The sequence below is a fragment of the Vipera berus genome (assembly GCF_964194415.1).
Source record: "Vipera berus genome assembly, chromosome: Z".
Classification (NCBI taxonomy): Eukaryota; Metazoa; Chordata; class Lepidosauria; order Squamata; family Viperidae; genus Vipera; species Vipera berus.
The window spans coordinates 97,368,860-97,384,618 of record NC_138205.1 but is presented as its reverse complement, the minus strand read 5'-3'; positions in this window follow the sequence as shown (position 1 = coordinate 97,384,618).

Below are 15,759 nucleotides of genomic sequence, written 5' to 3'. Positions count from 1 at the left end.
GCAACATTTAAGTCTTTCAGTTGATTATTTTTTTCCATAGTATCATTGTCAAGCAGAAACCTGACTTCAACATCAGAGATATTGATTTGCAATATTGCTATTAAATATTATGTAAGACCTTTTCTCATTTTGGTCTTTTATAATATGAGCAAAAGTTACACCAACTATGCAAATGACATAATCATATCAAATTCCAGTATATTACATTAGTATTCTTTGAAGCCAAACTCACAAAACTACAAATTATGTTATCTGCCATCACTCTCTTCTTCATTTGAGTACAAAAAGGCTTCTTTGAAGATAGTTTTAGAAAAATGAGCAAAACTGTGCTAATTACAAAAACAATCATACATGCATCTTCATTTCAGACAGGGTCAAAGGTTTTAAAATAGAGAAGATAATGAGAAAAATAAAGCTCATTTTACTTTTGTTTTCCAATAAAAAGCAAGCCAAGTAACAACTGTATATTTATTTACAAAGAGAAGAATTTTATCCTTTTCCTCTACAGACTCTACTTACCCTTTTATTCTCCTTTTTCTTCTATCTTATTCATTCTTACATATTTCCCAGTTCTTCATTTATTTATTTATTTTATTTTATTACATTTATATACCGCCCTTTCCCGAAGGACTCAGGGTGGTTTACAGGGTGATTAAAAAACTAAGATACAAAAGTTAAAAACAAATTTAAAAAAATTATATTTGTCCCTGCATAAATAAAACCCCAGTTAAAATAAGATTAATCCTCAGCCTGGGCCAGAGAGCTCGAAGAGCCAGGTCTTCAGGTCCCAGCGGAATGAACGGAGGTCGGGGGCAGTCCTCAGCTCCACAGGCAGCTGGTTCCAAAGGGCAGGCGCCCCCACTGAGAAGGCCCTATCCCTGGGTGTTGTCCGCCGGCAATCTCTTACCGGTGGCACCCTGAGAAGACCCTCCCTGTGGGAGCGCACTGGACGAAGGGAGCTTGATGCTGGCAGCAGGTGTTCCCTCAGATATACCGGACCCAAGCCATTTAGGGCTTTATAGGTCATCACCAGCACCTTGAATCTCACCCGGAGGGCAACCGGAAGCCAATGCAGCTCGTGGAGTAAAGGTGTTATATAGGAGCATCGGGAAACCCCCATCACAACTCGCGCGGCCGCATTCTGCACCAGCTGAAGCCTCCGAGTGGTCCTCAAGGGCAGCCCCATTTAGAGAGCGTTGCAGTAGTCTAAATGGGAGGTCACGAGCGCATGAGTGACTGTGCGTAGGGCATCTCGGTCCAGATAGGGTCGCAACTGGTGCACCAGGCGAACCTGGGCAAAAGCCCCCCTGGTCACGGCTCCTATATGGTCTTCAAAATTGAGTCGTGAATCCAGGAGGACGCCCAAGTTGCGAGCCCTATCAACGGGGGGTAACACCTCACCCGCCATCGTTAGAGATGGAATAGTCTGGTTGACCCGAGATGCCGATATGCACAGCCACTCAGTCTTGGTGGGATTGAGACGAAGCCTGTTTCTCCCCATCCAGACCTGGACCGCCTCCAGACACTGGGACATCACGGCGAGGGCATCGCTGGGTTGGTTCGGGGTGGAAAGAAAAAGTTGGGTATCATCAGCGTACTGATGATACCCCACCCCGAAACCACGAATGATCTCACCCAGCGGCTTCATATAGATGTTGAACAGGAGGGGCGAGAGAACCGACCCCTGAGGAACTCCACAAATGAGAGGCCTCAGGGCGGATCTCTGCCCTCCCGTCAACACCGACTGCGAACGGCCCAGGAGATAGGAGAACCACCGTAAAACAGTACCTCACACTCCCAACCCCCTGAGACGCCGCAGTAGGATACCATGGTCGATGGTATCAAAAGCCGCTGAGAGATCTAATAGGACCAGGACAGAGGAGCAACCCCTGTCCCAAGCCCTCCAGAGATCATTCACCAGCGCGATCAATGCCGTCTCCGTGCTGTATCCAGGCCTGAAACCCGATTGGTACGGGTCCAGATAATCAGTTTCCTCCAGGAACAGAGGAAGCTGATGCGCCACCACACTCTCAACAACCTTCACCAAAAAGTGAAGGTTGGAGACTGGATGATAGTTATTTAAAACAGCCGGGTCCAGGGCAGCCTTCTTGAGGAGGGGTCTCACCACCGCCTCCTTCAAGGCGGCAGGGAAGACACCCTCCTTCAAAGAAGCAGTTATTACTGCGTGGAACCAGCCTCGTGTCCCCTCCCAGGACGCATAAGCTAGCCAGGAGGGGCACGGATCCAACAAACAGGTGGTGGTGCTCAGCCTCCCCATGATCCTGTCCACATCATCAGGGGAAACAGGATCGAACTCAGTCCAGATAACTTGCTCAAGACCATCCGATTCCTCCACATCAGACTCTGCCCAGTCAGAGTCCAGACCGGTCGGGATCTGAGTGATTTTGTCCACCAGATGATGACTAAACTCCTCGGCTCATCCCCGTAAGGGATCCTCCCTCACTTTTTGATTAAGGAGGGAGCGAGTTACCCTAAACAGGGCAGCCGGGCAATTATCTGCGGACGCGATAAGGGCAGCAAAGTAGTTAGACTTCGCCATCCTTATTGCCGCAAGATAAGACCTTATAAAGGTTCTTAACTGCAATCGGTCAGATTCGGATCGGCTGGACCTCCAACCGCTCTCTAGACTTCATCTCCGATGCTTCATCTCCCGGAGCTCCGCAGAGAACCATGGAGCCCAACGGGATCTGTGCCGGGTCAGAGGTCGCAAGGGTACAACACAGTCAAGTGCCCCGGTGGCCGCCCTTTCCCAGGCATCCACCAGGACATCGACTGGGCTGTGGGTAAGGGTGATGGGTATAGGCCCAAGCGCCCTCTGGAACCGTTCTGGGTCCATTAGGCGCCTGGGGCGGAACCACCTGGTCGGTTCCGCAGCCCAGCGGCGGGGGTGGCATAACGGAAGACCAGCCGCAGGAGGTAATGATCTGACCATGACAGGGGAGCAATGGTTGGTGAACCCCCTCCCAGATCATCCAGCCACTGTCCAGATAGGAACACCAGGTCGATAGTATGATCCCCCACATGAGTCGGGCCCTCAATAACTTGGGTCAGGCCCATGGCCATCAGGGAGGCCATGAACTCCCGAGCTAACTCAGACAACCCTCCCAGTGAAGGCACGTTGAAGTCACCCAGAACTATAAGCCTGGGGAACTCCACCGCCAACCCTGAGAGAGTGTCGAGCAGCTCGGGCAGGGCTGTTGCCACACAGCTGGGCGCCAGGTATGTGAGCAACAAGCCCAACTGAGCCCGAGGACCACATCTCAAGAGGAGGGATTCACTCCCGGCCATCTGGACAATGGTGGCCTCCCATGGGCATAGAGTCTCCCAGACAACCACCACCACCCCACCACCCCTGCCCTGAGCATAACAACTTTCCCAAGATGGTTATAATTGCTGTCCTCTGAATGTGCTTCAATTATTATTCCAGGAATATCCAGACAACATGACCATCTGAAATTCACACAATGGGCTTATTTAAGTGCTGGAAAGTTTGGGTTGTATTTTATGTTGGGATTCATTCAAAGGAGTAAATAAAATACTGCTGAAAATGCAGGATACTTTTAGGTTTCAGCTCTTTTTTCCTGCTTCATTCCTCTACTGTCCTTGAAAATCTGCTTTGAATGGATAAGGGGCCTTCTTTGATAAGGTGAGAAATGGGTGGAGGGAAAATTGCTGAAAATAGCTAGCCCCTGTATGATGGTATTCCATAAATTCAACCTTCATTTCTGTAGCAATACAAGTTTCCACTTTATTCATTGATGCAAGGTCATATTTTGATTCACAACATTGAACATTGTTTGCTACCAAGCAAGTATATGCACAGAGAGAGAGAGAGAGCAAAAGTTGTTTATATATATCTATATCATCAATACTCCCATGTTACACCTCTGCTCCGTGAGCTGCATTGGCTCCCAGTTGTCTTCCGGGTGAGATTCAAGGTACTGGTAATGGTGTTCAAGGCCCTACATGGCATGGGTCCGGAGTACCTTAGGGAGCACCTGCTGCCGGCATCAACTTCCCTCCACCCTGTGCGTTCCCACAGAGAGGGCCTCCTCAGGGTGCCACCGATCAGAGAATGTCGTTTGGTGGCCCCCAGGGGGAGGTCCTTCTCTGTGGGCACCCCAGATTTATGGAATCGGTTGCCGGTTGAGCTCCGGATGGCGCCCGACCTTCGCTCCTTCTGACACGATCTGAAGACACATTTATTCGAACAAGCCGGCTTCGCCTGATGGGGAATGGGTTGGGTTTTTACTGTTGTTTTTAATATATGTATTTACTGTTTTAGCTTGGGCATGTTTAATTCTTTTTAACTTTTGTATTTTTGTATTTTTATATGTTTGCCCTGTTCACCGCCCTGAGTCCTTCGGGAGAAGGGCGGTATATAAATAAAATAAAATAAAACCCTACCTTTATCAGCCAGGAGGATGACGATGGTATTGTCTTGTCTCAGCTGTTCCAGGGCTTCCTTTTCCTCTCTAGGTAGAACATGGCATTGCCTGTGGCCCATCAATAGACCCGTAACACATTACCTAATCGAGTTCCTGACATCGTTGCTGGTCTCAATCCGCTGGATGGTTGGCTCCAGGGCCACAACGATGGAGGCTCAGGTTCAACCAAAAAAATGGGGGGGAGGCACAAAACAAGAGCAGCTGGATACCTGGCCCCCTGGCATTTGTATGCATACTGGGAGAGTGACTACAAGTGAGAAAACAACTCCCGATTCCGCAAGTATGTGAAGAGATGTGGGATGATTAGAAACATTATGGCCGTTTGAGGTGAATAGACCAGTTATCCACTCAATGAGCAGGGTACAAAAGCAACCGGCTATATAAGCAACTCCCAGAACTCTTATTCTAACTCTGAGGACATCGGCAGTTTGGCCGATGAAAACTAAGTGTTTTGAATATTAAACAGTTTGCTTATATTTCTATCCTGGTGTTCGATTTTTCTTTCTAACACACACACACACACACACACACACACACAAACTCACAGACACACACACAGAGACACACAGACACACAGAGACACACACACAGAGACACAGAGACACAGACACAGAGACACAGACACAGACACACAGACACAGACACACACAGACACAGACACAGACACAGACACAGACACACAGACACACAGACACAGACACACAGACACACACAGACACACACAGACACACACAGACACACAGACACGCACACACACAGAGACACACAGACACACACACACACACAGACACACACACAGACACACACACAGACACACACACACATATATATGTTTTCTGAGGTTTTCGCGGGTGTTTGTATGTGGATCTTTGGTTATTCGGGTTTTTCCCCGCGTAGAACTAAAGGTGTAGGTGCAACGTTTCGACGGAATCCCATCCGTCATCATCAGGCTGGTGGCTTTAGCTTCCTTCCCAGAAGAAGGAAGCTAAAGCCACCAGCCTGATGATGACGGATGGGATTCCGTCGAAACGTTGCGCCTACACCTTTAGTTCTACGCGGGGAAAAACCCGAAAAACCAAAGATCCATATATATATATATATATATATATATATATATATATATATATATATATATATATATATATATATATATATACATATATATATAAATATATATATATATATATATATATATATATATATATATATATATATATATATATATATATATATATATATATATATATATATATATATATATATATATATATATATATATATATATATATATATATATATATATATATATATATATATATATATATATATATATATATATATATATATATTAGGGACGCGGTGGCTCAGTGGGTTAGGACGCTGAGCTTGTCGATCGGAAGGTCGGCAGTTTGGCGGGTCGAATCCCGAGTGCCGCGTAGCAGAGTGAGCGCCTGTTACTCGTCCCAGCTTCTGCCCACCTAGCAGTTCGAAAGCATGTAAAAATGCAAGTAGAAAAATAGGGACCACTACGGTGGGAAGGTAACAGCGTTCCGTGCGCCTTTGGCGTCTAGTCATGCCGGCCACATGACCACGGAGATGTCCTCGGACAAGCGCTGGCTCTTCGGCTATGAAACGGAGATGAGCACCGGCCCCTAGAGTCGGAAACGACTAGCACACATGTGCGGGGGAACCTTTACCTTTATATATATATATATGTCAAATACTTGTTAACTATTTTTAGGCCCCAAACATGGGACAAATCTTTATTTCCTGTGTCAGCCTAACCTGAAGGCCATCAACAGGCAGTAGTCACACCGGTGACAGCTCATATATATGTAAATTTTTAAATTGCTAACAAAGAATTAAGGGAGACTGACATATACATATACATATACATATACATATACATATACATATACATATACATATACATATACATATACATATACATATACATATACATATACATATATATATACATATACATATACATATACATATACATATACCCATTTAAACATTGGTATCTCTGCATGATGCACAATAATACCTTTATGGCTGAAGAAAATGAAAGAAAGGGAATCAAGAGCCTTGGTGGAGCAGTGGGCTAATGCCTCCTTAAGTAACACCAGCTGCCTGCAATTAGTGCAGGTTCGCATCCCACCAGGCTCAAGGTTGACTCAGCCTTCCATCCTTCCGAGGTAGGTAAAATGAGGACCCAGATTGTTGGGAGCAATAAGCTGACTTTGTAATAATGCCGCTTGGGGGTGTGTGTGTGGAAAGCCCTAATAAGCAAGCATATACATAGAATGAAGGCTATTGCTAAGCACATTTGTGCTTTAAATTGTAAGCCGCTCTGAATCTTCGGAGAAGGGCGGGATATAAATGGGATTAAAAATAATAATAATAATAATAATTGTCCCTTTTAAATCTGGTTTCCACACTTGCATTTGAATGTTATAAGTTATTCTTGAGCCAAATTATTGCCACCAATATACTAAGACTCATCAGAAACATTTAGAAGTTTGTGAAAACACATATCAAAGAAAGAACAATTGTAACAGTACATATATTTATTTCCAACTCATATTGAAATCTGAATTGAGAAGAAGAAAATCTCAACCTGATTTTTCCCTGGGCTCTGTACAAGTTAATAGATTAGAAAGACATTTGGCATGGGAATAAAATAGTGCCTTCAGGTTTAGATGTGCACATAGACATTCTTTTTTTCTATGTGTATTTTTGAGTATTTTATTATTTTTTATTGTTGCCAAGGGTTTCAATAGTTGGCAGTAGTCCCTTTTAATTTTTCTCCTTCAGTTTGTATGTAAGCTATTCTCAACAAATTTTGAGAATGAAAAAAAAAGATTTGTTAATGGGATTTCACAGGTAAACAGACTCTTTGCTTGGATTTTCTATATGCAGCTCCCTCTGTGAAAGTCAAAGGAACAAAATCATTTTTTTCCAGTTGTTTATGTATTTTTGTAAAGTATGTCTTATGTGGAAAAAGCACTTCATGCCTCAAGAAACTAGAAATAAGCACAAATGCATATACATGCACATGCATATTATTTAAAAACTTTATTTTTATTTATGGAAAACAGATTTTGCTATTAGTTTTTACTAAAAAATGATGTGTTTAATCCATGAAGAGATGTTATATATAAAAGTTAATGAACTTATATCATTATCTTTGTTGAGGTTTGTAATGAGAAAGAGAAGAGAATAATAGTCTTTGCTACTAGAGGATATCCTTTACTGCTTTTTGTTTGACAGTCATATAAACATATAAAAGTGAGCAATGTCAGAGAATCAAGTCATTGGGAATCTTTTTCCACTTGTCCAAAGAATTGTACGGTGAAGGATACTGAATTAAAATCCAGTTTAAAGGCGAGCTATACTACTGAGCCAAACTATACTAAAGGTGAACTATACTACTGAGATAATTAAAAGGGTATCTGATTATATAGCAGATCATTCAATTGTGTAATGGGGTCAAGCTCAAAAATCAGGATTCAGAATCTTAAATACTTTGCCCCAGTGCTTTTTTTGTAAAAGAAAAAGGTGCCAGAACTCACACATGTCATACAACCCGCCTTGCCTACCCTACAAGGTTCCATCCAAAAAAGGTGTTCTGAGTGTGCTAGGCCCCAAACATGGGACAAATCTTATTTCTTGTTTCAGCCTAACCCAAGGCCATCCACAGGCAGTGGTCACAGTAGTGACAACTCATATTTGTAAATCCAAAAAATTTACACACACGCACACACGTGTGTGTGTGTGTGTAAATTACTAACAAAGAATTTAGGGAGGCTGATATGCATTTCGGACTCATTAGTCTTCATCAGTCAGCCCTAATAAGCAGGCATATACATAGAATGAAGGCTACTGCTAAGCTTGTAAGCCGCCCTGAGTCTTCGGAAAAGGGCGGGATATAAATGGAATTAAAATAAATAAAATAAATACCCTTCTGAGATTCGAACCTGGGCTGCTTGCACGTTAGGCAGTGTTTTTACTTCTTGAGCCACAGGTTCTCTCTCGCTTTGTTAGCTTTTTTGCAAGGGGAGAAATATGTATTTTTGCAAGGGGAGAAATATATATATATAAATCGAACAATTCATTATGGATTATTATGAAATGGAAATCCAATTGAGCTTTTTTTTTAAAGAGAAAGAAAAGGGGATCTAGTTCTTTTAAATTAAATCAATTGAGCAGCTCAAGTCCCCTTGATTTTACTAGATCTGTTCTAATTTTGAATTCTGACACATCTGTTTAATATCTCTTGTAAATCACCCTGTCTCATCTTTATTTTCCACCTGAACTTTTTGCATTGCACAAAATATTTTTTGCTGTTCTTCATTCGTAAAAAGGGACAGAATTTATGTTGAAGTGAAGAGCTAAAATATTTTATATCAAAGCTGCAAGCTTTTAAAAGTGCAACAAGCTTTAGTTGAAAGAGAAAAGGTTTGACAATTAATGGGATCAGAGTAGGCCTAGGCAGATATGTTATTCCTTTGGGCCTGTGACACATTCTAAGAAAAATCCATGTCCTTGACTATTTTTTTGTGAGAATGAATTTCCATTGGAATAAAAAGTAGAGATTTAACTTCACCTCTGCTGACTCTAAGAACATCTCCATGTAGTTTTTCTAATACAAAACTAGTTTGTCACTGCCTCGTGAAGTTTTTCCCAATGTTTCCTGATGGGGTCACTGAAGTATTGATCTGCTTTGGCTCTCCTTAACTTGTTCTCAGTATAAAGCATGCTCTTAAATGACAGCAGTAACTGATTTTTTGGTTATGAATTCCTAGTTTTTTTATAAATATTACTTTCTCTAACTCTTAGTCTTTTTGTAAGCTGGCCTAAGTAGTTCATTTCTGCCTGCATGGTAAAAAATGATATTGGAACAGCCTAGAATTAAAGGTAAAGGTTCCCCCGCACATGCGTGCTAGTCGTTTCCGACTCTAGGGGCCGGTGCTCATCTCCGTTTCAAAGCCGAAGAGCCAGCGCTTGTCCGAGGACGTCTCCGTGGTCATGTGGCCGGCATGACTAGACGCCAGAGGCGCACGGAACGCTGTTACCTTCCCACCGTAGTGGTCCCTATTTTTCTACTTGCATTTTTACGTGCTTTCGAACTGCTAGGTTGGCAGAAGCTGGGACAAGTAACAGGCGCTCACTCTGTTACGCAGCACTCGGGATTCGACCCGCCAAACTGCCGACCATCTGATAGACAAGCTCAGCGTCCTAACCCACTGAGTCACCGCGTCCCTAGCCTAGAATTAGATGACCTTAAAAAGTTACAGCTTTGGGGCTTAATTACTATCTATCTTCATCTCAGTTTTCCTTCAGAAATAAAAATATGTACAGTACATAACAATCCTTCTTCAAATTTTCCTAGCCTATGGAATGGGTTCAACCAAGACAGAGGAACACACTCTAAAATGCAAAACTGATTCATAACTGATTAACATAAGTATATATCACTTACTTGTTGGAATTAAGATTGCTGGAAGAAACATCAACAACCTAAGGTATGCAGATGATACCACTCTAATGGCAGAAAGTGAAGAGGAACTAAAGAGCCTCTTGTTGCGAGTGAAGAAGGAGAGTGCAAAACTTGGGTTGAAACTAAACATTAAGAAAACCAAGATCATGGCATCCGGCCCTCTCAATTCCTGGCAAATAGATGGGGAAGAAATGGAGGTAGTGACAGATTTTATTTTCCTGGCTCCAAGATCACTGCAGATGGGGCCTGTAGCCAAGAAATTAAAAGACGCTTGCTCCTGGGGAGGAAAGCCATGGCAAATCTAGACAGCACACTAAAAAGCAGAGACATCACTCTGTCAACAAAAGTGCGTATAGTCAAGGCTATGGTCTTCCCAGTTGCAATGTATGGCAGTGAAAGCTGGACCATAAGAAAGGCTGAGCGCCAAAGAATTGAAGCCTTTGAACTATGGTGCTGGAGAAGACTCCTGCGAGTCCCTTGGACTGCAAGGCGATCAAACCGGTCAGTCATAGAGGAGATCAACCCTGACTGCTCTTTAGAAGGCCAGATCCTGAAGCTAAAACTCAAATACTTTGGCCACCTAATGAGAAGGAAGGACTCACTGGAGAAGAGCCTAATGCTGGGAAAGATTGAGGGCAATAGAAGAAGGGGACGACAGAGAATGAGGTGGCTGGATGGAGTCACTGAAGCAGTAGGCATGAGCTTAAATGGACTCCAGAAGATGGTAGAGGACAGGAAAGCCTGGAGGAACGTTGTCCATAGGGTCGCGATGGGTCGGACACGACTTCGCAACTAACAACAACAACAATATCACTTACTTAGCACATCACATGACTAGGCCATTAAGAGCTCTCCTAACCAATAATGTAGCCCCTTATGGTTTTTTTCCCCATTTTTTATTCTCATTGGCAGAATCAATAAATGATATTATTCTAAGGAAGATAGTTGGGAGGATATTTTAAACTATTTCTACTGTCTATTCCATTCCACTCCACTCCACTCTACTCTACTCTTCTCTACTCCTTTCACCAGCATCCTAACTATTGTTCAGTGGGGTTGTTTTTAATACAGAGTTTTACATAGGCAGATTCTAGCAACATATATGACTATTAACCTCTATGATTCAGTTAAAAGTCCTCACAAACAAACAACTTAAAGAACACCACTCCTAATGGCCTTCATGTACTTTGATGGCAGAATATGTATATGTATAGTCAAAAAAGTATATTATTCAGAAAATGCTAATAGCTTTCATGTAATCCTCAACATGATTATAATTAGGACTGCAATTTGATCATTAAGCAATGTTATGGTTAAATGAGTCATTGTGTCACCAGATCCAACTTTGCAACCATTTTTGCAATGTTCATTCAAATCTAGTTTTCCCAATTGATAGTTGCTTGTCGGAAGCTAGCAGGGAAGATCACAAATTGTGCTCATTTGACTATAGCATTCTGCAACAGGTTGTAAATGCAAGCTGGCTGCCAAGCATCTAAACTTGAAATTATGTGACCAGAGGGGTATGCAATGGTTATAAGTGCAAGGACAGACCATAAATAACTTTTTTTGAGGTGGTCTTAACTTTGAACCATCATTAAATGAACAGTCATAAGTCAAGAACTACCTGTACTGTATATGAACCTGAGTCCTCAAGTCAAATTACCGTATTTTCCAGCGTATAAGACGACTTTTTAACCCATGAAAATCTTCTCAAAAGTCAGGGGTCGTCTTATATGCCGGGTGCTGAAAATTTAGGGACAGGGCTGGCTGGAAAACCTGGAGCGGATGTCCCATTTAGTCTGCGCAGGGAAAGCGGGACCAATTGGAGAAGAAGCTGCAGTCTGTGATTTTTTACAGGCTGGGGTCTGGGCGTCTTTCCTTCTAAAGTTGAAGAGCAGCTGTAGTATATCCCAACTTGAAAGGCAGGTGGGGAAGGCAGCAGCCAGAGCAGCGGCTTAGCTCTAAGGACACATTTGACTCAGGAACTGGGCAGGCTGGCTGGAAAACCTGGAGCGGATCTCCCATTTGGTCTTTTTTTTTTAAAAAAAAAAAATATCCCATTTATATCCTGCCCTTCTCCGAAGACTCAGGGTGGCTTACAATTTAAAGCACAAATCAATGTGCTTAGCAATAGCCTTCATTCTGTGTATATGCCTGTTTATTAGGGCTTTCACACACCCCAAGCAGCATTATTACAAAGTCAGCTTATTGCCCCCAACAATCTGGGTCCTCATTTTACCTACCTTGGAAGGATGGAAAGCTGAGTCAACCTTGAGCCTGGTGGGATGCGAACCTGCACTAATTGCAGGCAGCTGGTGTTACTTAAGGCTCTGCGCAGGGAAAGCTTTAGAGTGAATTAGGAAAAGTGAAAAAGTGAATTAGGAAAATAGGGAACAGTTGCTGGAATTGTGTATGTGTAGTTTAACGAAGAGAAGGGTGAGGGGTGACATGATAGCAGTGATCCAATATCTCAGGGGCTGCCACAAAGAAGAGGGAGCCAAGCTATTCTCCAAAGCACCTGAAAGCAGGACAAGAAGCAATGGATGGAAACTAGTCAAGGAGAGAAGCAACCTAGAACTAAGGAGAAACTTCCTGACAGTTAGAACAATTAACCAGTGGAACAACTTGCCTCCAGAAGTGGTGAATGCTCCAACACTGGAAGTTTTTAGGAAGAGACTGGACAGCCATTTGTCTGAAATGGTATAGGCCAGGGTTTCCTGCCTTAGCAGGGGGTTGGACTAGATGACCTCCAAGGTCCCCTCCAACTACTACTACTTCATTATTATTATTATTATTATTATTATTATTATTATTATTATTATTATTATTATTATTATTATTATTATTATTATTATTATTATTATTATTATTATAGTTTAATCCACTTGCACTGTTTTATGTTTACATGTTTGATGACAAACAGCCTTATGTTTATAAGTGACAGTTTTCCTACTAAGCACCTGCATGTCATAAGCATTTGAATTAAAATTACCATATTAAAATCAAATCTGATGTTTTTTTAATTTTTATTTGGTGTGCGTTGGAAGAGGGGTAGTCTTATACGGCGAGTATAGCCGAAACCCTATAATTTAACAGGAAATGTAGGGGGTCGTCTTATACGCCCAGTCGTCTTATACGCCGGAAAATACGGTATCTTTCAGCAGGTGCTTTTATGCAGACATAATTCAAATTCTGAAGAAAAAGTCCAGCCAGAAAAACTCAGTGGAACTTTGTCAGTGGGATTATTTCAAGACTATGCAACCAGGTGTGTGTACCAGTCATGAATGCTTTCACATTGAAAAACTATATTGATTTTATTCAAGATATTGCAAAGATCTTTTCGTTCAGTTTTATATATTCCAACCAATAATTTGTCATTTGTTTTCCAACTGTGAATTCCTGCATTCTCAAAATGTAAGGAAAAGGTCAGCAGGCTTAAGAAAATTCTGAAGTGCAGAAATGCATAACAATTTTATATTTAAAAAAACCCACAAAATTTATTAAAATATAGGGGAAGATAGATAAAATCTAAAAACAACTCAGTGAAATCTGATTCTATGGAAGGTTGACTGATTACTGGGGATATGAAAACCTGGGAAGAAAGATAATGGAATTTTCACAGCGCCTTATTCCTCCAGTCAATTCAGGTTTCTAAAATGGTTTAAGTGTTCCAAAGATTACTTTTAAAGTTCTGTATAGTCAGAGCGTTATTCAAATTTTTCTATAGTTGGATCCTGACGTTTTGAAGTTTTACCATGGCATGGAAAGAAAACAATAACTTCAGTGTAAATTCCATAAATTATGGAACTAACGTAAAGAGACTCCTTGCTTACCAATCACTCAGCAATCATTCAAAGTTATGATAATGCTGAAAAAAATAACTTTTCAGCAGATAGAAGGGAATCCTTCCTACTTTGAAGGGAATCAAATTTTCAAGTTCTCTAATTCCTGTAGATACCTTTCTGTAGAGCTAATTTTCCAGTACTCTATCAAACTCTATCATTGGAGAAGGGCAGTGTCTGATATGGGTAAATAAAATGAAAATTGTTTAAAAAGGAAAACAAATAAAAACCCACTTTTGCCAACGTGAGTCCAATGAGTTTTGATTATTTGACAGTATTACTCTATAAAGAGTAATACTCTTTACTCTATAAATATGAAGCATATTATTAAATTAACCAAAGGGAAAATACATTTCTTTGTATTATATCACTTGTTAGAATATATCATAATTTCAATGACCAAAAACAAATAAGAAAAAACTAGAGAATAAAAGAATCCCTAAATATGCTGTGATAGAAAACATATCCAATTGCATCTCACTTAGTCTGTTTTGTATAAAATTTATCTATCTATAACGAAGCCCCAACAACTTTTTAAAACAAATGTTACTGGGGTCAGAACACAGCAGGACCTTCCTAGGCACCAGGCTGAGCATCATTTAGCTAAACTGTTAGGCTTGAAATCACCTTTAGGCTCCCAGAACATGTCAGGGCATGACTAAATAAGAATGATTACTGAAAACTAAAATGATTGCCTAGAATGATCAGTTCCTATTTTCCCCCCTGCCTTTCTCACTTTTACCAAGTTAGCTTTGTGCTTTATGGCTTTGATGCTAAATGGTTCTCAATTGTTTTCATAACTGAGAAATGTTGGTGCTAACCTTGACTCTTAAGAGCTCAGAAACCTATCAAAGAATATCATTATATGAAATTATATTATTTATCATTGTCATTTTTTGTCATTCACAAAATCACTTTGCAGCAAAATTAGAAAAGTTGTTTCCATAAATCAGAATATCCATTGTGCTACAGTAGGGTTCAAATTAGAATAACTATTATAACTACAGAGCCAGGATAGTGCAGTGGTTTGGGTGATGACTTGGAAATCAGAAGAGTGTGAGTTCTAGGCTATGCCCAGATATGAAAACTGATTGATTTTTGGTCAGTCATTCTCTTTCAGCCCAATCCACTTCACATGGTTCTATTGGAGAAATAGGGAAGCAGGAGTCATAAGTATGTTTGCTGCCTTCAGTTGACTACACAGACAGGCGGAAAGAATGATGTCAAATAAATAACAACTGAAGCCATACAACAGCTTCTACAGGTAAGTTTCAACAGCAAAAGTAAAACAGGATTCTTAATAGTATCTGCAGGATACTATCAGAAACGTTAGGTGGCAGCCATAGTGATAGAATTGATCTTCCATCTATTTATTATGTGTGCCACACATAGAAAACAGCTGATGGTTCAATAACACAGTGATCAGTTCCTTTTTATTTATTTTTAACACTAATAAGTATGCTATACCAGGGGTCTTCATACTTGGCCCTTTTATAACTTGTGGACTTCAACTCCCAGAATTCCTTAGCATGCCTGGCTGAGGGATTCTGGGAGTTGAAGTCCACAAGTCATAACAGGGCCAAGTTTGAAGACCCCTGTGCTATTCTATAAAGCACTGGAAACTTGGATAGTTGATTCGGTTTTTGTATCTCCCTTAAGTGACTGGGGTTCTTTTTTCAGAAAAAGAAAGCTTACCAAAAACAACAACTTATAAATGAATTCAAGTAGTTCAGAAATTAATTGTAGTAATAAAACTATTTTCTATTTTAAGTATGTTTTCTATAAGCTTTTCATCTATAATGAATTCTTTAACATTCAATTTCACTAGTTTCACAACTTTCTATTCTATATATCTAATATATTTATTACTGATTTATCTATTTCTCTGACATTAATCCTGTATATCTATATTTTCATTCTCTATTGAGCAATATTTTTAAAA